This window comes from Helicoverpa armigera, chromosome 26, assembly GCF_030705265.1.
Source record: "Helicoverpa armigera isolate CAAS_96S chromosome 26, ASM3070526v1, whole genome shotgun sequence".
In the NCBI taxonomy this organism is placed as follows: domain Eukaryota; kingdom Metazoa; phylum Arthropoda; class Insecta; order Lepidoptera; family Noctuidae; genus Helicoverpa; species Helicoverpa armigera.
The window spans coordinates 4,063,596-4,089,828 of NC_087145.1; the positions used below are offsets into that span (position 1 = coordinate 4,063,596).

Here is a 26,233-nt window from a genome sequence, read left to right on the forward strand (position 1 = left end):
AATCACCGCTTTAGCCAGCCCCCGCGCCTCACTTCATGCCACAAAAGGGACTCAATAAATTACTTCTGCGCAGGTGAAGGTCAGAGCTCAAGATTCGTGCCGATAACTATACCTACGATGAAGATCGTCATAGCGTAATTTTTATCTCAAATTACAAAATTATAGTCAACGCACAAAATTACATAAGTATGTAAAAACAAAAATCGTTATATCCCGTAAATCATGATTACTTGTTATTTAGATTAGAAAACAAATTTTATTATGGCATGAATATAGCCAGTAGATGAAAGTCTATATAGAGATTAGAGAACGTACTTCAACAGACACTATAATATTTTCTCGCTTAATCGCTTTCTCTTCCAACTTAAACCACCCAAAATTCACTGTACCATAAAATATGAACGAAAAACTCTACCCCGTGGCAATTACAAGCAAGACATGTGAAACCATTATATATAGATTAAGGTACCATTCGAAAAAGATCGTTCCGATAAACAGAATGACTGCAGAAACTTCGGTAATTAACTAAATTGTATTTATGAAGGTGGCAATGAATTTTGGCTTGTCATACGCCCCTTGGATCTGCCCATGGACGTGTGAATTTGAGGTCAGAAGGCAGTGCGGGATTGTTCGAAAGAGTTACCGCGGCCCTGGTACATAAAAGGCCTACGACAGAACACGACGGTTTTTAGTCAGTAAGAGTCTGACACTCCCTCACCGCTGCTAACCCAAAGCGGGAGGGGTCATTTTGATGATCTTTGATGTCATTAAAAAAAAAAGAAGGCAGAATGTATTAGCTTTCAATTTTGCCGTGAAAGCCTATAAGTCAGTTTGTAGGCAGAGAAGTTATGTTGGAATTTATTTAATTAAGGATACAGTTTCTGAACCCCTTTAAAAGAGGTGTTAAAATTAACTGGTAGTCTATCAATCAGATTAGAAGACTTTTGATCATTTAAGATAGGCTTGTATGTACTTAAAGGATCGGCTGGCGAAATACTTAAATATGGCCCATGTTTGATAAGGTGTAAAGTGTGTTTAGATTCCTATTCGAAATTAAACTTTAACAACATATTAAGGCGAATACAGTGTAATACGGAAAATTACAAGCCCATGGCCCACATAGTGTAATGATTAAGTTTCCCATAATTAAGCCTTACTTGATGACTGGTAGCACAGCGGGATATTTAAGTCATCAGCGGTCAAGTTGTTTTAAGAAACGGTTACCTAAAATTATCGTAAAGTATACCAGTTAAGGTCATTGGTTAGTTCCTTCTATCCAGTAATCAATTTAAAAAATCACTGGATATTTATTAACATTATTAAGTTTTATGTGTCAATAGTGTATTCTCCTATTGCACTTTAAGTTTATCATGTACAAAAACAAGTCAGAAATAATTGTTTTTTTTGTTTGTTAGTTAAGTTCATTAAGCCATACACTCAAACATAACCTGTACAGCCAAGAAAAAATTAATTGAATACCATTTTTTCTCATAGCTAATCATGACCAACTCCTAATATTAGGTACTTCCGCCGCACCAAATGTTTGTATAAACAAAAACTTTAGATTTAATGAAAGAAAAAAAATGCCTAGCTCCCGGACTAATGGCATCATCGGGCATCGAATTAGTCAAGGAGACCGTCGCGCGTTTTGATGGAATATATTACGAGGTAACATTGTTTATGTGAGATGAAACCAGTCAATATTTGTATATCTATAATCAGTAAATAAAAATGACAATGCTACATATAGCAACTGTCCCATTGTTTTTCCCCATTTCTAAATGCCTGCAATCACCTCATTATCAAGGGTTATCTTTTTTTTTATAATATCGTCCTTCCTTTCAGTATAAGGTTTAAACTTTCCTGACAAACGCAATGGTATTTGACACAACTCCTGAGGCCTTCTCCAAAACAAGGAAACGAGACATTGGAAACTATCGAAAATTAAACAAAGTTTCGATAGTGCCTTAAGTAATTTTCGGACGTGCTTAAGAACTCCGGAGACTAGTTGTGCCAATACTTGAGTAACTTCGATCAAATTAGTTTTTCGTTTGAGTTAGAAAACCCCCAGAAACTACAGCCTGAATCAACACAGTGGACGACGGGCTTTTTTCTAAAAAAGTAAGCTTAGCTCACAGCGAATACAAAAAAACCTGCCCTGCGTTCGCTTTTGACACATTTCAAGCAGAATAACGGACGTTGAATTTTTATTCCGTACTCAAACAAAGACGTAACTGTCTAGCTATGCATAACACCATCCGAGGCATAGTTATGCATTTTTCACGGTAGCTGTCATCCTGAATGAGTAATTTGTACATACCGAGTTATTATTCGGACACCTTCGTGTTTTTCCCACAATTTACTCCCCATTTGTGTAATACACACAGTATAACCAACCATCCTGTTAATAATAGCTCGTATTTTAAGGTAATTAGAGTGGTTTTTGATTAGCCTGCATTTTTGCAGCACAAAAACAATATGCATTTAAAAATGACAATGATAGATCGGATGGTCAATTCTTTGTTTCGGGGTTCACCGTGTCAAAAATGAAATGCACGTTTAATGGTTCAGTGATTTGAATTTATTTCAATAATAGGAACTGTTTCTGAACTTTCAGGCGAGCGAGCGGAAAGTGGTCTGATATTCTAACGTGTTTAAACTACCGTCGAAACCCGTCAGAAAGTTAAAATAGAAACGTCACAATACCACAGAAACTACGTCGTGTTCACTAGTTTTGTATATTTAGGATGGTTTTGCATTAATTACTTCTTTGCTTTTTTGGTTTATTGGGAGAAAATGCTTGACAAAATCCATTTTCATAATTTCTGGTGCAAAATAACAATATTTATCTGTAAGTATACGGAATTCACAATTAAAAGGTAAATCGGTAGGTGTCTAAAATAAATTACTAAGACTGAACATGCATTAGGATGCTATTAAAGTCATTTTAAAGTGTTTTTATAATAAACACTAATTGATATTGATGAGGTGTTCGAAGTTTTTGCATCTGACTGAATTAATACCGTGGAAATAAAATGTTCAAATTGTTCATTAAATGTTAATTAATATTTATTACTGTTTGGTGTTTTGATACTACAGTAAATGTGATAAATAAAATTGGCACAGGTTATCAATGTAAGCTAATGATTGCAAAAGTAACTTTGTCTGTCTGTGTCTGTCGAGCTTTCGTTCTAACTTCTGAATCGTACCCAAATTTTCTTTGATTATCTACATTTTTATTCTTAAACAAAGCCTTCAAATAGAAGACGTGTTATTCTTTAATTTGCAAATCGGAGAAAAATCAACAAGCCTTTGTCAAATCGAGGACAATTTTGACCTATTGAAGCGAGAAAGTCGTTCGGACGAATAAAAATTTGCATTCCGATTTTACATTTTGGTGAAGAATGTTTTTAACGTTTTTAATGCGCTTGTACCAAAATATCTGTACTAATATTATGAGACTGAAGAGTTTGTTGCTTGTTAGGTTTTTTGAACGCGGCAAATCTCAGGAACTATCGGATCCATTTTAAGAATTATTCAGCGGCTATCCAGATGCTTGAAGTTGGTAGATAGTTCCCACGGAACGCGAAAATGCTAGAGAAAATGAAATGGATAGAAAGGTAGTTTCGTAATATGATTTTAAAACAATAAAATAAAAAGAACACTCAAGAATCAGTAAAACAAACTTCATAAAATATGTGAAATATTAAAAGATGTTTTCATATCCTTTCAAAATACCAAATCTGTATAATTTTACTGTCGGGAACATCCGAACGGCTATACTTTTGTGAGATAACAGTGTTTTTATTACTTTTGCACATATGGTAATGCTTTTTCTAAGTTTTATAGTTTTCGTTTTACGATAGGGCAAGCGTCTTTTAAGTTATAATATGGCGGCACTCCAAGTATTTACTATGGACTGACTGTATTTGAAGATCTGTGGAATATTTTACACGCAATTTATTATGCTGTTCTTCATATCAGTCAATTGCCCTCCAAATTCCTCGCCGTACGCCAACCATCCTGGTCATGGGCAGCCCGCATCCATCCACTGCCCGCCACCATCATCTTCATTTATGTAATTACCTATTTACATATGTATAACTATGTTATTATGTGCCATTTTTAACATAAGAAGACAAGGAGAAAAGAAAACATATAGGTACATTTTCACGAGAGGAGGCCTGTGCCCAGATGTAGAACGATAAAGACGATGATAATGATACATTTCCACATTTGCACGTAGCAGACGTAGAACAAAGATTCCATATCTTCCTGATACCAACCAAATATTAAATAAATAGTTTTATGTGTACGACATAAAATTACGAAATACTTCAAAACTTTACAACTCATAAAACTAATAATTTGGCAGTCAATTCGGTAAAATAAATCTGTTTTGCTGAATAAGTCCAAAACCATTTTTAATATCTAGAATGGAGATCGTATGAGACGATTGGCTATCAAAAACTTTACGACTACTACCTTGATTAGAATTAAGTCTGACTTCAGTCTGCTATAAAACAGACTTGTTTTTATTTTATGTGAACGCAGAATTGGTCGTCGAATATTGAGTGTACTAATTAGCAATGAATATAATGCCTGAGTTGATTCTAAAATTAGAACGTGTTTTTTCTGTCAAAAAGCTACTACTGTATAGATATTTTTTTTTCTTTTTTTTTAAATTATAGATTGCTGCTGGCCGAACAGTAGGTACCTACTTCAAATATTAAAGTGTCAAAAACATAGCTTTTCTTATTTTTGATTGTCATTTGGCTGTCAGCTGGCCTACGAAAATAAACGGAAAGTTAGGTAAAAGTTCATAAGCTGTTTGATTTCATTACCCGTGCCCCGGAACTGTGAGCCTCACGTCGTGTAACATAGGTACGTACTATTTTATAGATGTTCCTCTAAACCAGGAAAGGTTAAGGTGATGCTCATTTTATGTAAATTCACCACACGCATCCCACCTTAAAATAAACAAATCGTAGAAACATTGCAAAACCCGCCTGCAGCGTCATAAAAACAATCAATAAAAATGCTCTTAGACCCTAATAACATTTAACGTTGATGTAAAAAAAACATGTAAAACAAACCTTGGTGAGCCACAAACGCGGCTGTATCCCAAACTAACGCACATCAATGTGATCCGTGCAAATTTACTCACTGGCAGTAAATTTGGTTGTAAAATCGTGTAAAATACTCCAACCATCGTTTGTTTGTTTGTCTATGACGCGGTATTAGGCTTTGGTAACAGTTTTGGGTTTATCTTGCTGTTTCAGGATTTAAATAATCATTTTGGTTCTGATACAGGTAAAGTTGTCTTTGTCGGTATTTATTTAGGCAGTGTTTTATTAAAAACAAGCGAATCGTTTTATATGAGTGTACTTACCGAATGTTTTGGGCAGTTGTCAGCTGTCATCAGTAGGTATTTATCAGTTTTCAAGAGAAAATACCGTTGTTTGTATAACAAACTATAATTCGAGGTTTCGTTGCGATTTTCTTGAGGGCTACTTATAAAGTAAAAATCTAAAGACCACGACGTTCTGCATGAAAAAGACCACGACGTTCTGCATGAAAGCTGGCTACTACAAAGTGTAAAATCACACTACGTCTTAACCAGTCAAAACGTTACATGTTCTAAAACGCAAGCAAAGTCACGCAATCAGTTAGTCGTATATAAAAACTTTACGCTTTACGAGTTCACGCCACATGCGACACTGATGGCTTGCGCATTTTAGGGTTAAGCTCTTTTTAAAGCTCGTTCTGATGAATGTAGTTTTGTAAGGAGTTCTAGGAAGGCTATTAATTGAACATAGGAAACCAACACTCTAACCTGACTAATCTGATTGCTTACCTGATACCTGCCATGTAGAAAGATTAGTTGTCAGACTTCTAAGTACCTACCCGTAATTAAAAGATGGTCAAAATAGTTTTAAAAAAAATTCAGAAAGAACAACTTACTATAGGTAGCTTCTATTTTATGCACCTATAACAGTTTCCTTCAGTCTTTTTCGATTTTAGAGATGAGTTTTCTTTTCGTTTTGTCACTCTTAGAAAGAACGAAGTCGCCGACCGGTAAGTCTGCAGGTAAACTGATTACGTCATTGTAAAAGCTGAAACCATTCTAAATTGCCTTTCATTTCTGAAAGTCATCCGTCTCTTGAAAAATGACAGTAAAAAATAGAATTTTTGTCACCATTGATAAGTTTTATTGCCCTAATTCTTCTGCTATGTAATTCAGTTTATTGTGGTGTTAATATCAAGAAGTACACCCGGAATTTTAATTGTAATTTTATTGTCTTTCGACAGTGGATTTCTCAGAAAAATGCTTTGGAAATTACATAATAATTATTCGAATCAGCAGCATGCATCTGACCACTTTGTTCTGGTCATCCAAGCGTGTTTTATATCGTGAGTACATTATACAAATGGATGGAACAACCGTTGCTTAATGATTGCTTAGCAGTCGTTGTCAGACCTTTGGCGTTTTTGTGAGTTCAAGTTGTTTGACATTATTTGGGGTCGTTAGGTTTAATGACATATTTTAGTGTACACTTTAAAAGAAAAATGTTGCTCTTTTGAGGTGCATAGTCTTGGATCCGTACAAGAAGGGGGGTCCGAAATAGTTAAACAGGAGTTTAATAGGAGGGGACAATAGCCGTTGGTCATTAAATCTCTGTGAGACTGTGTCTTGCAACTTCTCAAGTGTTTTCATTATATTTCAGCAGTTTGGTTTCAAAGTGCAAAATTAAAACTTTTTCGGCTCAGTACTCTTTTAATTCAGGAGTCTTTAAAATTAGGTACTCCTAACTAGTCTTACTAAACAAACAAAACGAAATAACGGTACAAAGGTAGCTGCTACTACGGATGATACCTAATTATCCAGCGGTTTGCAAAACAAGTGTTGAGTTTCCAGTTGCAAATTGCTACATTTAAAAAGTAACTGTAAAATTCAGATTGTTACACCGTAAGGTACATTTTTAATGAACTAACTCGGATGAGGATATAATTCATTATTTACTTTAGCCATTTTCTGTAATCGTATACTGTTTTTGCACAAAGGCTGGCTTGTTCCTCATCACTTTCATTACCTTTTTGAATATTATATAATCCTGTCTTTGGGTTACTTTGTTTCGTACCTATACAGTAGGGATTAATCCCGAATCCTGGAGGCGAAAGAGCAAAGAATTAAATATAAAAACAACGCGAAAAACTGACACCTCTCTTGGAATGCTTTCTTTTTGTACCTGAATATTTCCCACGTTATATAATCTTTACTTTGATCTTCGTTATTTTCATTTTGTACCTTTATCATTATGACATTACCTACTTACCTTTAATACTCATTTCTATTTTTGTTAAGAGTCCACAGATTAAGGTGACTTCCAATTTTCTGTTTTTTGTCAATAAATGAAAATGAAAACTTACATTTCTTATTTTACCTACTCATATATTTTATAAAAACTATAATTACAACAGTTAAGTAATAATATGTCCCCGATGTATATTAACTTCCGCAGATTCACATGACACATAATTTCTGCCTGATTAACTTATTACAATAGGTAAATGCCCTAATTAGCTACATCGAATTGATTACGAAACAGTGGCATGTTAAATCCATGCTCAAGACGGGCTCAGACAGACGTACGTCAATCCGCATCATGGCCAATGACTCTATTCAGGAGAAGCAATACCTTGATACCAAATATCACTACTGACATTAAGATTTGGCACTTGATTTAGTAAAATTAATTACCTGACTAAATTAATATCTCATAATAGATGTTCTAGAAATTAATATCGGTCAAAAAGGCTTTTATATTGAATAATTAATTCCTAGTCTGTAGGTATTAGTTGTAATTGAGTAGCTCCTATTATATAATCAGCAGTTTTTCGCACTGTATATGTGTGTGACATGTGTAACAATAAAACACATACAATGTGAGCACAGGTCTTTAGGTATTCATACAAAAATAATAAAATCCTTGTCTATAGATGTTTTAACTCTGTAACCATAAAAACTGAACTGGTAGTACTATTCAGGAAAACCGGCATCATGTAAACTTACACATTAAGTTAAAGTTTTGACGTTGTTAAACATGATAAGTATTTAATGTAAAACGCTTTAAAACATTTTGTTACTTCAAAAAAAAAACAATCTACAGCCTGAAAAAGAAAGGAAAAAGGTCTCAATTAAAATACAGGAGCGTATATTTCAAAGCTAAGTTTAGTTGAACGCACGCGATCGCGCGTGTTAAGCTCTTTACGCGTCACACGCTTAACTTGTCCTCAGGCATTGGTATTATTATCCCACATATCGACATAAGATATCAAGAAAGAAGACATACAAAATTACAATAATTACCATATAACACAAGCTGGATGCGTCTACGAACAGTCATTAATGAATTAGGTAAAGTTACTGCTTGAACTACTAAATCGATTGGTGAAAACCGCATAAAATCTGAACAACAGTTTTTTTTAGTTTACTGCGAACAGACAGACGCATCAGAGGACTTCACAGTATCATAAGTACCTACTGATTACTTATTCACCTTCCATTCGCAGAATTAAAATGAAAAATGTTTTAAAATCTCCTACATTTTGAATCCCAACCGAATAATTTGATGATCCAAATAATCATATAACACTTAACGTACGTACGTAAAGCGAATCGTGATGCGAATGTGGAATTGTGAAAATTAATTCACTTCGTCGAATGAATTCACGAAATTAGCCGGGCGAGATTCAGAAACAGGAAACATGATATATGGTGAAATGAAAACATGTGACATGTTCGGAGTTTTCCAACCGAATTCACACGTAAGATAAAATACGTAGAGAATGGCGTCTAGAACGAAAATCTGGTACAAGAAATGAATTATGTATGTATTAAGAATTTAAGACGGAGTTTAAAAGTTAATCTGAATTCTAAGTTAGAGGACTAATCAATATTAGGAACTATCAACTGCTGGTCATAGTCAGGACGTAGGTAGGATAGACGTAACCATCATGATTTAAACCTAATGAAACAAGCTCTATAACCTGAGGACACCTATATATTACCGGAAAATTAACTTAGCACGCTTTGGAAGTTATCTGTAAAAACTAGTGCCTGTAGTAGTACTTACCAAAGGCTATTATCAATTGACATTTAAAATCCGCTAAATGTAGATACCCCAACATGATGGCCTGTCCGCTTCAAAATGACCCAACCAATTTTGCAGTTTTCGCATTTAATATGTTAATTGTCGAACACTTGATTAAGGCTAACAATCACAAAACAAGTTTAACATAAGTCCCACAAAATTAATTACGAAGCGCCCGCAATCATAACAAACGGCTCATAAAACATTTAATCCAGCTAAAACTTCAGTTGAACATAAACAGTCAACTCCACACACCATCTTGACCTCAAAACCGTCTCAAATTGGTCCCAAAGCTAACTAAATCATACGTGCGATGTTCCCGTAAACCCCTCAAGTCACTGGAGGACTGTGGACATGTCTGCTAGCATAATTGGAGCACGCCGGAGTCACTTATGTCGTGACAAGTTGACAGAACGTGCCCAGCTTGCTACTAAAATTTACCTAAAGTTGGCTTTTAAGAATTTAGGAGATTCTCGTTTCTGTTTTTCGAGAGCAGAAAGAAAAAAGTTTGCACGACTTTCGGATAGTTTGGTCGTTCAGGCTGAATGGATCGTTATAATGATGTGGCTTTAAGAAGCTTTACTCCAAATCTTTCAATATGTTGCTGGCAACATGCTGGTGATCTATCATTTTCTTCGCTGGAATTATGTTGTAGCTACAATACGTTTCCCTACACTATGTTTCTAAAACAAATACACATTATTATTGGTCAAAGCATTGCTTGAGAGCGTTTCTCAATATACCTAAGCTGAATATTCATAAGTTCGAGATTATAAATAAACATCCGAACGTAAAGCTAATATGCTACACTTGAATTGTCAAAACAAACAATAACTTTTCACTTCCCAAATTAAGCAAACAAGACACTCAAAATAACTTCAAAAATTACGTACATTTCAAAACGGGCATCGAAATTGTAACTCAAACAAACGCATTTGTTCGAAGTGTGTTTAACCGATGCTTTAAATATTCAATCCGTGATTAGCGCAGTAAACAAAAGATGCGTTGTCACAACACTGGCTTTGTAGGAGGGAAACCGCTCCGTCTGAGTTATTTCCGGCATCAGGAACTTATGATCTTGTGTTTGACTACCTTATTTGTTGTAAATGAGTGCTTTGATCTGGCGAGAAGGATTTCCCATCAACAGTTTTTTATTAACACAAGATGAGCGTTGGAGTTTTATGTGTTTGTGTACCAAAATTATCGGTAGCATCTAAAAGTTGTAAAAATCTATGATGTACTCAGAAGTTCTTTTATATCTGTAGTAGCCTTTTGGAAGTTTTGCAAGAGGAACACATCTAATAGGTATTATTTCTGGAAGCGATTTGTTTGATAAATAACTGATTGAATAGGTACAAGTCGGAACAGGTATCAGCAAGTTCCGACTATAACAAATGGCTTTAACCGATGTCAAAGCAATAAAACACGTTTAAGTGACATTAATAACTTCCAAATTGTTCTATTAAATCCTAATTCCCAACGGTTTAGTCGATCACCTGTGTCTCTGGCCTAATATTTAATCCCTTTGCTCCAAACGGAATTGGATCGCGCGTACTGAGTTACAATTAGAAATTAGTCAATCCTGTCGGATGAGCCCTATTGTGTTGTCACGCTATGTTTGATGTTTTGGATTTACATACATAAGCAAAACTTGTTGACGAAAAAAGGGAATTTTGATGACGTACAGTCAACTTCAGGTCAGTGGTAACAGTTTTATAGGAAAATCGTACTTATTACTATTGAGTTAAGCTGCATGACAGTTACCACTGATGTGCGGTCTACCGTACATCTAGATAAGCAGTACTTTCATAAGTTAGATGAGTACATTATAGGTTCGAGAGTTTGATTGAGTGGCAGACTAGCATTATGGCTTGGTGTTGACCTATTTGGACTTTTCGTAGCAGATGTTACTTCGTTTCTAAGATCTAGACCACACAATATGTTAGTTTGACTATTTATAAAATCGAGATACATTTTAGATGTGTTATTAACATCTTTGTGTTATCGCTGGCATATTTATTAGCTTCAAGTCTTGATACAATGAAGATCTATAATAAGAATGGTAAAACAAAGTTCTATTCATAAGCGCTCTTGAGTCTATTCAATATTTTAGATACGGAAATGCCTGCCCACTTGCGTGTGCTTATAATCATCACTTTTTTATCCACTGCTGGGCACAGGCTTCCTCTCACACAGAGAAGGATTGAGCGTTAATCACCACGCTTGCTCAATGTGGGTTGGTGATTTCAGACTTTATAGTCCAGTTAAACCTATGTTTAAAAAATAACTTGAATTTAAACCGTTATAAATTTTCTCATTTAAGTACTACGTATTCAGATGAAAATACTATCTAACGTTCGCGCAACGCATATTTCATGATTATGTAAAGCAGTCTTAATTGCGTTAAGAGACGCCAGGCTGGCTATTACCAGCTTAAAATGTGTTTGACGAGTAATTAAATTATTTTATTGCGCTACAATTCAATTAGTTTATGGCACACGACATGTTAAATTTGGTTATGTTTTTAAGTCACGATATACGACGGTAGTTAAAGTTTTATGGACTCCGTGATCGAATTGCTTACGGAGTTTGGAATTTTGAGAAAATTGCTGGCAGATCTATTGCTTGTAGACTACACGAGTGGATATTCACTACTTTATAGCTTCAAATTGTTCATATAACCCGTTTGAATAAGTATCAAGCCAAAGACAAAAAATCTTGATATATGACGTTTTATTAATAAAATGTGATTAAAATTAAGTTGAGATAATAATCAATGTAAATACCTGCAGCAATAACAATTACTTAGCGATTGAACCATTAGGTATTTTAAACAGTTTTTTATTTATTTAATATGTAATTGTATGAACAGTCCTATTTAACAACACTATTTACTTTCAGTTAAAATGGCTAACCAAATGTAGTATAGTCAAAGACATATTAATGCCAAAGAGCCACTTTCAAACGAGATGTAGGGCAGGAAACATTAGCATAATGTCATCGAAAAACTACGTTCAGCAAAATCATATTTCCCCGATGTAGCTGAAAAGCGGCTTTTATCGGAGGTCTGTGCTAATAGTTTTCATGCTGATGGATGCAGGAACTGAGTATTAACGTTGGATATCATCCCGAAAGTTTATTATGTAATCGATAGCTCAGCAACAACGCTTTTGAAAAGTTCAGGCTAGCGACGGAATTATTTGACGTGATAGTTGAAATATTTTGTCAGTTATTTTAACGGTTTTCTGGACCGCTTTTTATTAAAAAATCTGTTCTTTTAACAATTTGTAGGTATACGGAAACGAATTAAAGAATGAACACAGAAAAGAATACGATAAAGCTTTTATGGCACTCGAGTATTGATATCAAGGAAAATTCTCTTATCTTGGAAATGAAACGCAATCCTGAGGCTAAATGAAGCTATGGAAAATTCCCAAGCTCCTTTAATTGATATCTACAGTCATAATAACACAAATAAATTCTTCAAATACGGTTCTGAATTATATTTCTCACAATTTGGAGATATGGGGTGTTGTTATTCACTCGAGAGCTCGCCAATACACTTAATTAAGATCCAAAATTATCGTAGAGCCAGTAGGTGGATTATTTCTGGATATCTTAATAACATCTGTCGATGTGAGTAAGACGGGCAATATAGGAGCTATCGTGTCTGGAAGCAGATGGGATGCGGTAAGACTGACTCAAATCAATAAAAAAATATATTTAAAAGTGATTCATGAAGGCTGATATTAAATATTGTAGATTTCTTTTTCATTTATACATTTGGATGTCAATTAGGAGCCGAAAAAATGTAGACAGTCATGTAGGTAGGTATTAACAAAAAAACTTTAATTAACATATTGATCAAGTCAAATAAAGTTAATGAGCGTAACGCTAAGATTTTAAATGACATCACCCATAACTTTATGTAGATATAATAAAGATTCAATAACGAACGCAGATCCAATATGGCGGCATATCTGTACTAAAGTTTTTGTTTCTCTTCCAAGCATATTACATGCTCTTTAGAAACAGGAAGTGGTGAAAATTAACATTCAATTTAATTACAAAAGTCGAGTAGACAGGTGAGGCAATATTATTTTAATTAAAGATAAGGAAGTGAGTTTAAAAGTTTATTTGTAGTCACTTCATCTATACTAATATAATAAAGAGGAAACATTTTTTCCTTAATTGTTTGTACCTCTAAGGCTCCGAAACTTCTGGACCGATTTGAAAAATTCCCAAGGGAAGCGGGTGAAGCCGCGGGAAAACGAATAGTTTCATATATATACAGTCCAAAACTAAAAACACAGTGGTTTCGTATAAAGGACGTATTTCTAATAAGTACATAAGATTTAATAAATTCTGGTACTGAATAACAACAAGTAACATTTTCAACAAAGAAATGTACAAAAACACTTATTAAATAAAGGTAAAATAGTACTTACCGAATGGATGTCTACGGTTTTTGTCAAAATGTCTTTGAGAGCTATTAAGAATACCGTTAACAGTCCAATTTTGCCACGTCAGCGACAATTGACGATATTTTGAGAGTTGTGGGTTGAATCCTCTTAGGCACTCTTGACTTTTTCTGTTGTTATTTTGGAATTGTAACAATTGTATTTTGTTTTCAGTGAACGATCAGATAGACACAAAAAGCTATACGTAGGTATGTGTAAATAGATAGGCCGCGGGGTTGAGTTACCGTGGCCCTGGTACTTAAGCGGCTCCAGAAGAAAGGTGGGTTTTAGTCAGTAAAAGATTGACACTCCTTCTTGCTGCACCCACAGCGGGAGAGAATGTTATTGACAGATTCATTCTTCTAATGATCTCCCAAGTCAAAAATGAAGGTAAATCTATTTTTTGCAACACTGCGTAATCTATAAGATCTCCTCTGGAAATGCTTGTTGAAAATTATAAAAAACGTTCTACTGCTTATGATAAAAATGCTCACAAATTCATAGCAATTACTATAAGAAATATAGCTAACGCGGTGGTCTTAACAAATGTTCAAATAAAGTATAAATAGGTACATTTATTTTTTATCTGCAGTTACCCGTTCGGTAAAGGAAGTGTGGTGTGCTTTTATTGAGCAGTTAAACTAAGTTGCTGACGATAAAAGTGCGGGTACTTTGTAGTTTGAATTCAGTTAACGTATTGTCAATCGATCGTTTCGCTAGAAAACTGTTGAATATAAAGTTATTTTATATGGGAAACACACTGCAATTTCTATGCATAAAATAAACTGTGGAATACTTACGTTTTATGCTACGTTGAAATGCTGACTTCAAGGCTTTATGTTATCATTTATCATCAGAGGCAGGTCATAAACTTTTTGCTAATTTTGTAAGTCGTGACCGCCGAAACAATAAAGAGGCAGCTTCCTCATTTTTTAGCGTCACGTAGAGGGAAAACCGACAGGTTCTACTATCAGATTAATGCGTAAGTTGTCAGGCCATTGCTTAACTTCGTAACAGTTATTCTCAGTATTACCGTTGTACCTACCTCCTCGGTTTACTGTCGTGGAAGATGGGCAGCTGATACAGATCAACGGAGCCATTATTATAATAGGTATATTTTCTGTTGTTCAGTAATAAAACGGCACAGCGGGGGAGTAATGCTTGAACGTCCAAAATCTCGTTATTAAAACTGGCTCCTTTGTAATAAATAGAGAGAATCGTGTTTAATTCGGTATACTTAAATGTACTAATAAATTTTAATGCTGATCAAACATTTCTTAACTAACTAGGCTTTAGCAAAATCAAGGTAAATTTTACAATCCTATAAGATAACATTTCTAGACTTCGAATGCCTACCATTATTCGATCAGTATCTCCTAAGTAAAAGTCCAAAGAAAAACATTCTAAATGCAAAAGATACCGAATTTACGTTACTTTTCGGGTCAAGATCAGCCGAAAGACAAAAAAACTTTCCATGAATCCATAAAATTATTCAGAATATTTTGTTTGCGCCCCTTTTGTTTTTTTACCTCAAATCCGAGACCTTTGGAATATAATACACTAAAACATCAAAATACATATAAACGGTAAAAGGATCTGTCTGTGTATTAAACGTATTTATAGTTATCTAGGGATCGTTTTTATATGGAGACAGTGATAAATAAAATAAAAAAATTCCTGCAGAATTGTCGAGAAAGGGACTGATAAAAGTTTATTGCAAGGCTACAGAAAGAGCATTCAAAGACATTCTTTGGCTTAAGATCAAGACGCCACTTCAGACAGTACTTTTGTATATTTAAAGGCATAATAACTTTACGAAGTCTTCGCGCTATGTAAAATTTAAGCCAACTTAAGCTGTATTATTGCAATACCGCACACAGCCTTACAATGTTGCATCTATTTCTAGATCTGTTACTTCGTCCGTCTCCTTAACGAATATGGGAATATGGACTTTCAAGTATGGAAAGAAACTATTAGATCGCAAAGTTTATACGTTCCTTTGGAAGCGCCATAGAGCAGGCCAGAGTGTTTGACTCCTACCCTTTACTTCTTATGGTAAGTAATTAAATCAGTCTGCCTTTCTCCAATTCGTACATTTAATAAATTATTTACTTTCCATTCCGAGTGAGCAAACATTGAATCGCGTGATAGCGTTGCCATAAGCACGCCCATGAAATACATTATGAATTCAGAATTGAAAGTACAACAATAATTACGAATATTAATGAGCATTGGATGTCATAGACGTCATTAATTAGATGGCAAGTCTATAATTACATTATCAAGGCTTATTAATTAACGTCCGAGGACGTAAAAGGAATGAGATAGTCTTTAAATAATTTCTAGTCTCAGTTTAATATAATTTAATGTTGACCTTTTCATGTCAATGCATCTGATGATTTTGACTCTTTGCAAAGAGCTTATCAATTAATTGTATCATCAAATATTTACTTTTTTGTAGGTATACACATAGTTTATTATAGTAGTTTATTATACATATTTGCCACGGAGTTAAAAGATTTATCAGAACCGATGTACAATATAAACTTGAAAACGCGACTACCCGCAACCACGCGAACCAGCAAAAATATTCATATCACAAAGCTTTGACATGCAAATTTCTTGAAACATTAAAAATACATCATATTATGTCGTTTTATTCCCAACAGAGTTATTTTTCTATGGGAAAATACACGTGGCGGAAAATCCTTATTACCGTTTACATTTTTAAGCAGGTAAAGAATACGGTATCGAGTAATTATGGGTTTTGAACGTTTAAGGACTGGTTTATAGCTATGCATGGCAGAGAAGGTACAAAGGGGAAAGATATAGGTATTTAAGTATGTAGGTACATATCTGTTTTGTTTAGATACTTTGCGTGGGGTTTCAAATACCCCTAAAAACCGGAGTTTAAAGGTACATTAGTTTACATGTGTCACCAATCAGAAACATCTTTCAATTATTCTGAATTGATTGCACAAGGCGTCGAAATTCAGAATTGTAAATATTGCACTAATTTTACGACCTTTTAGTTAGTGTTTCTAGCTCTTGTCTTCATATGTAAGAGTTTTCATACTCCTAAAAACTGTAAGAAAAAAATCAGTGTCATGTAACCGACTCACCGGCTCGATCTCATTAAAAGCAATTTGGCGCCCAACCTTCCACATCGGTCAACGACAAAAAAAACTTCAGACATTTTCGACGGCCATTCTCTACAAAACGATCGATAAGCGATTCACCGTATAAAAAAGGAGCACCTTATACCTTGAGAGAACCCTCACCTTCCCGCCTCCCTATTATTAGGAAACATGTGTTCCACAAGGCTTGTAATTTTCTGCCCGATACTCTTCATTATACGGTTCATTTTACGCCTTTGTACAAGCACGTATTGATACCACTTTTGAGACGTTCGTGGTAAGATTTTTATGTTCCCACAGCGAAGAATTTCTTTTGATTAAGTGTGGGTTTTTAGGTTTTTATTATGTGGCATTTTATTCTAGGTTTTGTAGTTCTCATTTCAAATGATAGATTAAATAGTTTTCTTAATGTAGTAAGCTTACCTTTAAGTTTTATCTAAACTTAGAAAAAACCCATACAAGGGCATAATTTCTCAAGCACAGCCTTATTTAATTAAGTGGGTGGTTTGCTATTAAATTAAACTGTGTGATTTAGGCACAGCGGGCGACTTGGGAAGATCCAAAGATATACGTATTCGTAATAGTATAGAAACTATAACATAATTTTGTTATAATATGATTTATGCTTTTTTCGAAAACTCTACTTTGTAAAATACTCGTATATACTTTATTTTGAGCCATCCAATTTATTTTGAAAAGTTTTTGGATTTCGAACAAAATTATGCTTCAATGGATTGAAAGTTTAATGTGAAAACTATCCATAAAAATAATAAATGCTTTACCAAATTTCTACAATACACGCAAGACTTTCGGAATACCGTTACTTCGAAATTTTATCTCCAATTAAATCCAAATGATCCCTCAAAACGGTAAATGTTCAGCACTAACTATTTTAATAACTGCCGCAAATTAACTTGGTACCAAAACCATAAAACTACTTACTCAGGTACCAAAAACTAATATTAGACATGAACTTCAGTTTACGAGTTACCGTCTTTTGAACATTTCTATCGGAAATTAGTTTAAAATGCTTCAAAGTTTGGCAAGCTAGTTATTGAAATTTTACTCTAGAACTTTTGGGGAGTATTCCGAATGAAGCTTTATTTAATCTGAACAATTTTGAATGAATACTTGTGGACAGCAAAAGTGCTTTGTGCTTAAAGCAAAGTAAAAGCCAGTATTAACGTTGTTCTAGCTTCTAAAAGCTAAGTACCTCCAGTAAGCTGTATTTTGTGGCAACAATTCAGAATAACTTGGTAGAATGACTAAGTTAGTTAGTTGTATTTTATGTTCTTACTACCTAGATATTTAATTTGGATACTGAAGGAAATAATTCATGCAGTTTTGTTCTATCTTCATATAAAATTTGGACTTCAGGCGCTTTTTGGTGGGTTTCATTGAAATTTTTGGCAGTCATTAGGTTCTTTAAATCTTCAGCGACCACGTTCTTCAGAAACAACAAATTTGCGTTAAAGGAAAAACCATCAGTCCTGAAAGCCACGAGAAAAAAAAACCTTTAGTTATTAATTGCCAGTATAAAAATAAAAACTATGAAAATACAAACCTCGTAATTTATCCAACAGAATTCCGTGTGTAAAATAAATTACATTCCAACACCAAATGACAGGTACTATGAAATACTACTAAAACATAAATGATGGTTTACACGCTATGAGTGAAAATAAATTATACGACTGACTACTGGGGGGAAGGGCTTAAAATTTTCGACAGCTGTCAAACATGTCTGACAACAAATCTTGAGGACGATTGGTCTCCAAACTTCAGATTTACGAGGGTTCATAAACTTAATTAATATTAAGCGAAAATGAGTATAGATTCTTGGAATAATTTTATTGAGTGTCAGTTATGAATATAAGAGATGAAAGTCCGAAGGTCAAGGCAAGCTGAGGATTAGCAAAGTCATTGCTAGAACACATAATTTTGTCAAAATGACAACTAAGTACATAATAAGAAACATAGATTAAATTAACCTTAAGTTATTATGCCTATACCAAAACAGGCAAAAAAACAAGATATAACGGAACGAAAAGGGTCGATGAATACTGATGGATATCAGGTATCAGGTGACTTGAAGATAGGAATGAGTAGTAAATAGAAGGTTACCTATATAAGAATAAAGATTTGGAATCAGCCTTCAAAAGGGGTCATAGCCATTAATATGGCAGCAGTAGTTTATAAGTCTATATGCCTTTCTATATATTATTCCGTTACTATATGAATGATGTTATGGAAAGAAACATCATCAGAAGTACCGTTAACAACAACAACATATGTAATTTACTTGACGACTTGGAAATTGTCACGATTCCGTAACGGTTAGTTTCGATTGTCGTGTGTTTGGATAGATGTGAATTAGAAATTCACATGGTTTTCTTTGAAATTAACTCAGTTTATATCTAAACTGTGAAATTAAACATTACGCTAGAAGCTACTTTCAAAGTATTGTATTTTGATGTAATTAATATTATATATTATGATTCCCTCAACGATGGTGGCTATCCAGATAATAGTTTTGGCGATGATGATTTGAGTACCTATATAATAATTTCATGCTAAATTATGTAATGAAGAACTGATAATGAAATGTATGAAGAGATGGATTCTGTAACTAATAAGAAGATAGTATACTACAATTACTATGTCATACATGAGTTCATGAAATTACTGTTTCAACACTAATAGATTAAGATAATAAATCAAAACTCCTGCATCCATCGTTAGAACTTCAAAAAGTGAGATAAGGTCCCAATTTTTCAGTTTCTGGAAAAAAGAACGAAATGTGTTAACATCATTAAGTAGAAAACTGAATAGCTTTAAAATTGAAACGGACAGCATTTTATTCTTCATTTACGAACAAATAAAATGTTCAATAACTTTCATCTAGATACTGTTTCACATGGCTTAAACATAGGTATTACATAAAATTATATTAGCTCAGGCAAGGCAGATAGATCATACATAACGAAAGGGTCAAACAAGGCAAGGTCAGCTTTAAGTAATTCACGAGCACGCATATTTAGACATGCTTCAACGACCGTAAAACTTGATATCTGTGGTACATGATGTAGAAAACTTTTACCCAAATTGGGTAAAGTTTTAAGTTTAACATTGTGTTCATAGGTACTTTAAGGTTGATGTTATTGTTCTATTTTAGAGTGAAGAGGCGTTTTTACTCTTTCTAATGATAGTTTATAAACAGTAAGTCTTTTCACAATGTATATTGTATCAACAAGTACCTACTAATGTCAACTTAGTGGCGCTACTTTTTCTAGTTTAAGAAATAGGTCTATCTGATCTATGTTTGAGGGCAGTTATAGCTTTTAGGTATTCTCTTTGGAATAGAAGTTGACAGACAGAAACTTATCAGTGAAAACTTTTTGACATTTAATTTGATTAAGGTCAAATCTTTGTCAAGCAGAAAATAAGTCAAACAGATTCACAACGAATCTAATAAAAGTACCTTTGTGTTCTTAAATGAAGTTTTTATTAGTTCAAAAACTTTAAGTACTGAGACTGCAGACAGGTCACAAACCGACGATACCACTTACAAACTAGCCAAAATTAAACTCTTAATTAATTTTAAGTTTTAACTAGGTTACACCGAAAAGCACGGTATAAATATATTTAGTTACTAAGTAGATATGAGAGCTGATAGAAATTTTATTACAGAGAAACACGCCCAAAATTAATTTAGTTTTCCAAACGTCATATGCTATAAAACTATTCTGATGTAAAAGCAGTTAAGTGCATGAATAAAACTGATTACAATTTCAGGTTTTCAAGAGAACACAAGTTTGTTCAACAAATGCCGGTGAAATGTCGTGTTCCGGGAGTAAAACCGACAGCTATTTTCCAAGCTCCAAGACAAACAGCCATAAAACAAACAGGAATATAATATACAACGACAATTCTGACACGGAATGGTAGAATTTCTAAAGTAAATAAAAGATAAACTTGACGTCGGCGAGATAAAAATACTTACTCTCTGGTCATTTGAATACCAATGAACTTATAACTAGCAGTCTTAAGGTTCTTAGAAATCACTTTTTGTCTTCAAATTGTCGATATTGTTCGTGACTGTTCATGGGTTTAAAACGAATATTCCTTGAAGTTTCTATTGGATTCCAAGAAAACTAAGTTTTAGGCTCAATTCTGTTAGAGCTGAAAACTTTTAATGTACTCAGAAACAACTTGGATTTCTCTTGTAAAAAAATATACGCTGTATATAACAATTAATTCCTCGGATTCATTTTTATAACAAGGCTTTCAGAAAAGAATTACCACATGCCATATCCGAATAGTACTAAGCAAACGACATAATATAAAAATTCGTTTAACATGTACTTAAGTACAAAGCTTTACTCAGTCCTCTACATGTACTCCATGTTCAAAATACCAAAAACATGGCGCATAATCTAAAGAAACAAACATAATACTTAGGAGAACTCACCACGACACAACTCAAACATGTAAAATCCCGCATGATACCGCCTTACACACAAAAAAACGTCATTCCAAGACAAAAAATTCCCACAAATAAACATTTAGCTGTCAAGGGATACAGTTATGTTATATTTAGAAGCTTAGGGGCGTCCGAAGTAGATATTTTAATGGACCAAAGCCATTATTCAACGATGCAAGACGGATATGTCAAATGGTAAGCTTAAAAAACCGAAAACATACCTTGTATCAGGAAGATTAACTCCTCGTCTTAGTCGAGTGAAAATGGACTTAATGGCGCGTATAATGAACAGTCGGGTTACTAAGTTTCCTCCTTTTATCTTTGTCCATTGTGCTTTTAGAAGAATTTCAGAGTAAATTCATTTTTAATTTCCACAGTCTAAGAAGCATTTTTAACTCGGTAAAGAGTTCCAGTAGTCGTTCACGTTCAGATTTCGAGCAACAAAAGGGACGTTGCTATCTTAATTTGCAACGAAGAAAAAAGCAATATTTGTCTCTAAAGAAATTAAGTCGTGTTCAAGGATATTATGCAAAGGAGGACAAAAGTCGGGCAAGGGAACAAGCTAATTGTCCGAACAAACGGATGTGACAGCAAAAAAAATGGTAAGGAAATACTCAACGTTATGGCGGAAGCCTTGATAATGTTTTTACAAGTATTCCGAGTATTATTTTCCTAACGTTACGAGTTGTGGAGCCAATGAAGCCAAATAAACATTTTGTTTTATTATGATATTTTATCTTATTATAAGAAAGTAAAAGAAAAATGTACGTAGGTACAGTTTGATTTAAAACTAGGTACCTATAGGCACTTAGAATATTAATTGTGTGCGGTGGCTTTAATAAGTTCACCATGAATAAAAAGATTTAAGTCTAGTAACATCCTTAAGACGCAGATAAGGAATGCTCGGAAATACCTACTCCACTTACTATTCACGCCAAGAACTCCACGTTTTAGAGGCAAACTCTAGCAATTGAGCTAACTAGGTCAGAATTTACTTATCTCTTGAGAATTTCCTGGTTCTTGTCTTAATGTGTACTGCTACATTTAATTTCCCTCCAAAAAATATGCTACCCGAATTCTGCAGCTGCAACTTTACAATAATATTATAGAAAGTTTAATATCAATAACAAATCTGTTATGAACTTTATTCTAACTACGATAAGATTCAAGTTGAGCGTACTCTCGATAAAATTAGGGGTTGAAATCATCAATCACATTCAGAAATAGGTCGAACTCGGCAAAGAGAGTTCTTTAAAATGTACTCTTCAACAAAATGTGGTATGTTGGAAACTCCGGCGTTGCTTTCCAATCTATTCGTTGGAAAATTTACCTTAGTTTGATAGCCGTAGGTAGCAATATCGCTAGAAGCTTTTGGCATACGACTTACGGTATCTGCTGGCCTATGACCCGAGATAGCAACCGTACAGATTAGGTAAGTACTCAGAACGGCTCTCAGTACATCCGATGGCTTAGATAAAGGGATTCGTGTTCTAATAACTTTGTGGATAACATCGGTATTTCAGTTCGAAATGTTATTGAAGATACTTCTGAACTAACGTAGGAACAAACGCATAGATCTAGACAAGCTTTTGATTGAAGTCACATACGTTTTGAATGCGACATTCGCGTCTGAATACAATATCGTTTTAATAATATCGTGTTGACATGTTTCTTTTTACGATTCGTTGAATAAAAGCAATTTATCGCCAAATGCAAACCTAAATAGATAATTTACGGCCTCAACGACAAAAGGGTTCAGAAGGATCTAACAAAGGACCACTATTAGCTATGAATCCCTTTCTCAAATAGTTCCTGTGTCAGCAACATAAAGTTGCAAATTGCAGTTTTCATTTGATACGTGTTCATTTCACGCGTGTAAAATGTAATAAGTAACATAAATCTAGGACGGTGAAACTTGAGAAATTGTAGAAACAAATTCAAGCCCAAACACCAGTACCGTAAAGTTTGTTTTACTGCGTATGATTTGTTCGCAATTTCTGGCCATATTATGAATAGAAACGACCCCTGCACAGAAGCAGGGGATTGTGAGTTAGCAAATAACATGTTGTAGCCCCATTGCATACAATATTTATTGCACACTTACACCGAACATTGGGGATAGGAGATTATGAAAATTTTAGATGTATGGATACAGAATTCTGGCTAATAAATTATGCAGTACAACTCGGCCTCGAGTCTGACTTTGAAGATTTTAATATATTCCCTAGAGAAAGCATGAGTAATTAAGTAACTTAGTGAAACATCATGAATAATGCTCAATTAAAACTTAAGAATGCTTGCTCAGCTAATGAAGTTAATAATCCAGTTTTAAGAGTAGATAAGAAGGATGTAGCGAAAGTTCTTTTTCAACAAGTTCTAACAGTGACTGTTAAAATACTATAAGTTCTGCAATTTATTATTGTCTGAGGAGACCTTGCAGAATTGTTATCAAAGAACTTGGCAGACGTTATTGATGGAACTTTTTAATACGTGTTTCTTGTCTAAGGAGACTTTGAGATGTGTAAATGGGAAAAATATTGAAGCGAATGTACCCATAGGCAGTCTGAAAGAAGTACACGAAAGTTTCTTTTAATGTTACTTTATACGAGCTGTTGAAGTAAGTACCCACTCAGTCTTAAAATTAGTAATGTTTTATCCTTAGGGCTTACTTACAGTAAGATAAATGCTCAAAATAAAATGGTTATTTTCACACCAGAATTTGCTTCATTTCCAAACGACCACACCGAACGTACTAGATGTCGAAAGTAATATTCTTATGGCCACTGGTGATGGTTTAGAGCTCAATGATAACAAGATATTCATTGTTGCCACTTGTCGGCACGTTAAACATGGTTCTTTCAATTGAGTTTAATGATCAGAGTATTACCTAAGTAGTTGATGCTTGCGGTCGTTATCCTAGCGTTTTCCCAGGCGAAGTCGGTTCACTTAACCGATTGTAGTATTAGCAACTAGATGATGACTAATGCCCTATTTTATTGTGAGTTTAATGAACTGGATTTGCGTGATTATCGTTTAGTAGCTTCTTCACGCGCTCTAGTAAAAATGTACTTTTGCAAATATACTTTCACCAATAAGGGTGTTTACGTTTCGAAAGGGTACCGAACAGAGCTAAATGTTTCTAACGAGATTATACACGTATATAAGGATTTGCAAGCAATATGGACTTTATACGTACGAATAAATATTTTTTTCCAAAATCTATAGAAACAGAATCCGACCTCTTAGTAATGCCCGGTTTACACTTTGTTAAGTTAACAGTGCAGGTGATTAGTGCAGGTGTTTAGTAATCAAGGTGTGAACGGAAGTGTAAAGTGATTAGTGTTAAGTGATACGTGCGATTAGTACTTATTGATTAGTGCGAGTGAATAGAATCAAGGTCTATTTTTGTTGTTAAGTGACTACCCCCTCTCAACTTTTCTACTACCCTCTCTCGCAATTTGCCTGTACTAATCAGTGTGTAAATACGTGTGTGTTAAGTGCGCAGTGTCAAGTTCAAAGCGAAAATGAAGTCGGAACATGTTGAAAGACGGAACATGTTGTTCCGTCTACTTTAAAATTCGTTCAAGAATACATAAAGTTCGAATGCCTATACATACAATGTAAAGTGCGCAGAATTTAAAAACAAACAGTTGAGAGATGCGGCCCTATTGAAACTGAGTGAAGCGATGGGAATTCCCGATTTCAAAATTGAGTTCATTTTCTATATCAGATACCACAACAGATACAATCTCCTTTATTATTTGTCTCAATATTAGGCTCTGATCTTCCATTTCTAGAGACACTATGCACAACGGACAGTACTACTATGAGCTTCTTCCTAAACACTGTGTAAACGGAGATGGAAAAGACTACTTAACACTTGACACTTATCGCGTAAAGTTAACGCTTAACACTTATCACTTCACACTTCGCAAAGTGTAAACCGGCCTTAAGATTGGACAAGTGAGTGACAGCGTTCAAATCGCACCCCGTTTAATCTGAGATTTGGACGTCTTATGACAGGAATAGCAGCGATTAGTGTCACAGATGGGGATGTTACTTCGAATAAGTAATTAAACGCCGCAGAGGCGCCACTGAAGATCACCGCTGCATCTCTAATTGCGGTGAAGGAGCCAAGATAAGTGACACTGCTTTGAGTTACTGCGACACTGGATACCATGTAACTAGAACATAATAGTCCTTCAATATACATAGTGACACACTGGACTGTAATCTAGATGGGGGAAATGAGACACCTACATAAGTGTATCTCTGATACCATAGTGCAGAAGAACAGAATGGTACAACCTTGAATTTTGAAATAAATATATCGTAAGGGTCAATGCTCATTTTTGCTTTAAGAGAATCTGCGTTATGTAAGAAGCTTTGTACATACAGTACCGAAAAGCGTACAGAGAATCGTCACTTCAAAATCGATGGATATCATCAATTTTTCTTGATCATAAGTCGTGTTTGGGGCGTGAAACCTCTTGGGCGTCGCCAGAAGAATAACTTTCAGTTATTCAGGGCTATTACACTGCCAGGTCACGATTCGCCACTGTATTGGATTTTTCATGATGTGCCAACGTTCAGATTTTCAGACAGACGCAGATTATAATGTCGTTGTCTTTTATGTGGTTTGAGATTTGGAGATTTTCTTTTGCTGTATTTTTTTCGTAGTTCACGGACTCAATACATTATATTCTCCGTGCAGATTTATGTTGAGTTAACTTCTAGAAACATGTAATTTCGAAACATGGTGGAGTGATCCAGAAAATTTTAGATCACCGAATTACACATAGGCTACTAACTAAAACATCGTACAGAGATCAAACTAAAGTTTCCCCTACCAATTAAGTTTGCAAAACACTCGAATCAAACGCTGTAGGACATAAAGAGTATCTAATGACATCCCAACACAAACATGGAGTACTAAGTCAATGGAGTGTGAAGGTATGGACATCCGAGCAATTAATGTAAAAGGAAGTTGAAGACGGT

The 26,233-nt window shown here is 34.5% G+C and overlaps 1 protein-coding gene and 1 long non-coding RNA gene across 2 annotated transcripts in view; one reads left to right on the top strand and one right to left on the bottom strand.

Moving 5' to 3' along the window:
- LOC110372403 (uncharacterized) overlaps positions 1-26,233 on the bottom strand; it is a 562,146-nt gene that overhangs the window by 530,369 nt on the left and 5,544 nt on the right. The window lies entirely within an intron of this gene.
- Positions 13,788-20,751, top strand: LOC135118799 (uncharacterized). The gene is made up of 3 exons (XR_010277789.1): positions 13,788-13,895; positions 15,522-15,670; positions 20,548-20,751. It is a non-coding gene; the product is annotated as an uncharacterized LOC135118799 (long non-coding RNA).